Source organism: Lactuca serriola, chromosome 3 (assembly GCF_051521515.1).
Source record: "Lactuca serriola cultivar US96UC23 chromosome 3, Lser_US96UC23_V15, whole genome shotgun sequence".
NCBI lineage: Eukaryota > Viridiplantae > Streptophyta > Magnoliopsida > Asterales > Asteraceae > Lactuca > Lactuca serriola.
In genome coordinates, this window is record NC_136410.1 from 124,223,930 (window position 1) to 124,229,723 (window position 5,794).

Here is a 5,794-nt window from a genome sequence, read left to right on the forward strand (position 1 = left end):
TGATACTACTAAGAACAGTCCTGAGTTAACCGGAATACTAGCGTTATCTTGTTTGGTTCGGCGTTATGTTCTTATTCCTAATGCAAGCAAGGGTGTTTAATTGTTATGTTTTACTAGGTTTTGTTCAGATTTGTGTTAGTCCATTTTTTGGTTTATAGTTTCATATCAATGTGTGGCTAGATATGCTAGTTCACTATAAAGAGAGCTCTGATACCAACCAGTCACACCCCCGAACCAGACGGCGAAAACGTCCAAGGGCTGTTGTGACTCAATTGAATACCATCACAGTGAATATACATGAAACATAACATCATTCATCACCATGCATTGAAATAGTACAACTGGTAGTGTTTACATTTAGTACATTGTTTCATAACATTACATTCCCAAAAAGTAGATTGTTCGATACTAGTTAAACAAACAACAAGACATCACCGAGTACATTTTTCCCTTCGATTTACCTGTTACCTGAGAATACAAGTATTTTGAAAAACGTCAACATATGAAATGTTGGTGAGTTCATAAGTAATGTTTGAAATATAATGTTTTGCATTGTTTTGAAAACCACCAGAAAATCCGATATTTTCTGAAAAGAGTATCGTGTAAAAAGTGTGAAGATCCGTAAGTATGCTTGTTTGTTTCTAGAAATGTAAAAAAAGATTGTTAGACTTGGTATGCATCTTGTAGGTGTATGAATTGATAACCCTAGGAAAACCCGATGTTTTCCTAATATTTTGAATTACGCGTTTTATATTTTGTTATACCGTTGTGACGTTTGTATTCGATAATTCCAGGTGACATTGGATTAATTATGGATTGTGAATTGTTATAAACACGTATTAATGAAAACGACTAGTTTACAACTATATAAACGATCCCTTAGGCGTCGTCCGTAGTATTCACTTAATCCAACCACCCTAACTTCTCATAGCCCCACAACCGAGGAGAAGAGAGGGTACGAAGCCCCCGTTATTTCCATAAGTCGTTCAAGGCTATCGTGAATGCGAAAGACCCTTGGCCCGACTCGCATTTGTGAATTCTCGACTTTTCTAGCAGTACCAAAAGACCCTTGGGGCCCAACAACACAAAAGCCATTGAAAGTCCTTTTACATGGAATTAGGTCATATAAGACCCAACAACATGTAAGCGAGTTTCCTTCGGGCCTAAAGATCATGTCATTGGGCTAACTAGGCCCAACAAGCACGATTTGAAACTTTCGGGCCCAAAGATGGTGTATTGACGTCTGGTGAATTCCCGCGTGTGTATTGACTTCCCGTCATTTCAGCCTGTGTATTGTAGTATCGTCGTGTATAGATTTTTTATTCATTATTGATTCGAGACCGAATCAATTCGTTTGGTAACGAGTTTTGGTGTTGAAGGTGTATTATGTTTCGTCAGTAGTCGTGGTACTAGTTTCATCATGACGGATTTATTGTTTAAAACATTAGAATTTTACTTTTTGCAGCCCCTTTCTTTTGGAAAAATTTACACTTTTGACCCTTTGTATAAAAGAATTTCCATTTTAGTCCTTAAACCATTTTTCTTGACACTTTAGTATCAAAACTTGTTGAAAAGGTATCTTTCAGCTAAAATTTATTTGAAAAACAGTTTTAGTCCCTCAGAATGGAGTTTTCTCGGCTGAAACCTCTATTTTCGCAATTTTTACACTTTTGGCCCAAAATATAAATTTTTTGCATCTTTGGTCCCTTTTAAATTTGAAAAGTATTTTTAACCCTTGAAATGGACTTGGAGCACTAGTGGTCCCCTGTTTTACAGAAAAGTACAGTTTCAGCCCCTCTAATTTGAAAATCTCGCAATTTGGGCTTTATTGGGCCGAAAAATTCATTTTTGGCCCATTATGCTTAAATATTCACATTTTAATCCTTCAAAAGAGTAAATTTCTAGAAAATACATTTTTGAAACTGTTTTGACTCATCTCAACCATTAGAATTTTCATTTTGTCATTTTGGGCTCTTCGAATTTATATTTTCAACATTTTGAGCCAAAAAATGGGTTTTTAGCCCAAAAATGATCATATTAACCAACTTGGTTATTTTTCTAGAAATGATTTGTGTGTAATAATATGATTTATACTTGTTTCATACAACCTAATGTAAATCTCGGTTTTAAGGACTTTTTGACTAGATCCAACACCACAATCACATAAGAACATATATATAAACATAGAAATCACACAAGGCATACATATACTCATACATCTACACATTTGCTTGTATTCCCCCCCCCCCCCCCCACAAAACTTATAAAAACCGAAAAATAAGGGGTATGAAGCTCACCTTGAGTTGGATTTCGGTTTTGGAGGAGTTTGGAAGAAGTTTGATGTTGTTTTCGGCTCTAGCAACTTCTTGAGGAGGTATTCAAACTTAGATGGTTCTAGGGAGTTAGACCATAAATTTACATGAGTTAAGATGAGATGTTTGATATAACAAGGAACCTAGATCATAGATTTAAGTATCAGCTTACCTTAGATGATGATTCTTGTGGAAAATCTCTTTGAAAAGCTCTTAAGTCTCGAAAATTAGATGAAGAAAGGTGAGGGTGTTCCTTGAGAGAGTTTGCTACACAAAAGTGGATGAAGTGTGTGTGTTTGGGAGCTCTCGGCCGAGAATCAAGAAGAAGAAGAGAGAGAGAGAGTTGAGATGACTAACCTAGATGCATGTTGGTCCATGCGTGGAGGTATGGGATGTATTAATGAGGTGGCAATCTCACAAGTCAACTCTTCATCCCTTGAGTTTGGGCTTGGGCCGAGATTTGGAGAGGAAAAAAAGGATTTTTGGGCTTTATTGCCCCTAAGCCCATATTAGAGTTAGGTTGAGTGATTGTTGGCCCTATAAAATATATGTGTGATTTTTATACTTTGTTAGGCTAGTTTAGGTCAATTATGGTCCATAATGGTTCATAATATTTAATTTATTTCATTCTAGGCCCAATATGGCCCAAAATGTTGAAATAAATGAAAGTGGGTCCAATTAGAACCCATTTAAGGATTCTAAGCCGAAGATAGTCAAATTGGAAGCTTATTGGTCCATTGGGCCCAATAAGGAAGTCCTAGTCCAAAATGGACCTAAATAAGAACTTCTAGGGTTTCCCATTTGCTTGTTGACTATTTGTAATGCTTGTATGGTGTATTTGATTGCAAATTTTCATGTCATAAAGTAAGCATCATACATGCTCTTAAGTTTTTTATTCAAAATTTTACTTATGTGTTGTAGTTACAAGTCACAAAATTTCTATTTGTGACTGTCTAGGATCCTAAGGAATCCCTTAGAGATTTTGTAAGCAAATTTGGCAGGGAAGTGTTGAACATCCATAATATTAAGATGGCAGTTGCCATGGAAGCTTTTAAAGTGAGCCTAAATAAGGACTCTTAATTTTTTGAAGATCTTGTAATTACCCCATGTAGGAAAATGGTTGATCTCATAAGTAGAGCCCTGGGGTACATTAGACTAGAGGACAAGGAGATCCAGAAGAGGACCAACTCCCTAAATTGAGATGAAAATCCTAATAGGAAGGCTGATTCCTTTGCCCAAAGATCCTATAATTCCAAAACGTATTTTGAGCCTGATCATCATAGTGTTAATTCCCTTGATGGTAAACGAAGAGAATGAAAGTTCTCCAAGATCATTGACTATTGTTTATCTATTTGTCACAGCCCAAAACCAAGAACGGCGGAAACGTTCTAGGGCGGAGGACGTCATGTATAATATCAACAACAATGTAAAGTAGTAAACAAGCAACAACATCATCCATTGCATTAATAAAATAATTATTATACCATTGTATTCTGTCAAATTTTGATAAACACTAAAGCATAAATCAAAATGAAAGATAAGTCTTGAATAAGATCCATCTTCCTTTCTCCTTGCATCGGTACCTATCTATGATGACCTGAGGATACAAGTAATTTTGAAAGCGAGTATCAGCTTTAAAGCTGGTGAGATCATAAGTATTTAGTGCCTTTATTTGTATGTAAGAATTTGTATGTCTTTGTAATTCAAGAATTTGTAAGTGTATAAGAATTGTAAGTATTTGTAAGTCTATGTATTGTAGAAATTTGTAAGTGTATGTGAACTGTAAGAATTTGTAAGTGTAAGTATTGTAAGAATTTGTAAGTGTATATGAATTGTAAGTGTTTGAAAAACCCTGGAATCTCTATGATTCCTATTAGTATGAAGGTGTCTTCTACCAAGACCTAATTGTTTTGTGTGTGTCTCTTGTAAGAGTGTATATTTTCCCAAGTCTGACTACTATTTATCAAAAGATAGTTTCTACATTACCGTTCGTCGTATGAAAAATTCACGAAGTGAATGTAATGGGAAAAGAAATAGTACTATGGTGTAGTGTCGAACTACAACCGTACCTATTACCTTAAATATAGGGTAATACTTCCAAGTACCGTAGTATTTGATATATATAAAAATAACTACATCGATACTCAATTGCCTTATTTGAGGGATAAGGTATAATGTGATGTCTAGATCCCAGACTGTACGCTCCCCTATCAAAGGGATTTTGGGACCTACCCACGACCCCTGCATGAATGCAAGCCGTGAGCATCCACATTACTAATGATCATGTATACTCGATATAACAATCACAATTGCGGTGTGATTTATCAGTATAGTTAGATCATGAACTGGTTCCGTGCTATAGCCACTAGTGACGTCTATTCTATGTATATGTAAGCGTACTCATGTAAGTGTGATCATGTAATTGTACTCATGTAAGTGTGATCATGTAATTGTACTCATGTAAGTGTGATCATGTAATGAAATCATTCTAGTATAGTTGTATATGCGGGTTCTCTCTATCTAGCAAGTATAGTAATGAAATCATTCTAGTATAGTTGTATATGTTCTCGTCCTAGTATAGTTGTATATGTAATGTATAGTAATGTTCTAGAAAGTATAGACTCATGAATGAACTGACTCATTGTATGATATCGCGTTCTAGTAATGGTTCTAGTATCTTCCTGAACTACCCATATGGTAGCTTACTAGTAATCTAAGTGATACGTATGGACGTGGATGTATGCCCTTGCTACCCAAGGGCATAGGATGAACTGGAAGGACCTTTTATGACTTTATATGTACACATGATATATAACTAATCTTTAAACGACTTTCGGACGAATACCCAATGTCCCACCAGACCACATCTCAAGGCGCGAAAAGGAAATAGGGTGGATAGTCTTCCTAAGTCTTTTAAACATTTCTTATATAACTATACATATAGAGGCATGCAATTTATAATATAAAAGCATAAATAAGTTTGGTAAAACATTTGAAACACAAATATTAGTTTAAGGAAAGGTCGACATGATGTCAATCTATAAAACAATTTGAAGGCATAAGTTTGATAAAACAATATAAGTACAAGGAACATTTGTTTGAAAACACAGTTGTAAATAAGTTTGAAATATGATAATAGAGTAAGAAGTACAGTGTAATAAGTAGTTTGAAAACATATAAAACGTTTATAAAAATCTTTTGAAGGAAACTATTTGGTAAAACGGCTAATGAGTAGCCAAATCTTTTGAATGTTGTATATTAATCATATGTGATTGATGTAATAAGTAATATAACCCTACTTACTAATCACATGTGATTGACATAATAAGAAGCATGATTCTACTTGTATCCCCCCATAAAACATTTAAAATAGTTTAGAACATTAGTTAAGGGGTATGAATTCACCTGCAGTAAGTGACTGGAATTGAACGGACTGTTATCGTACGGGAGGATCGGACAAGTGCTTGGTGTCAAGTGAAGAC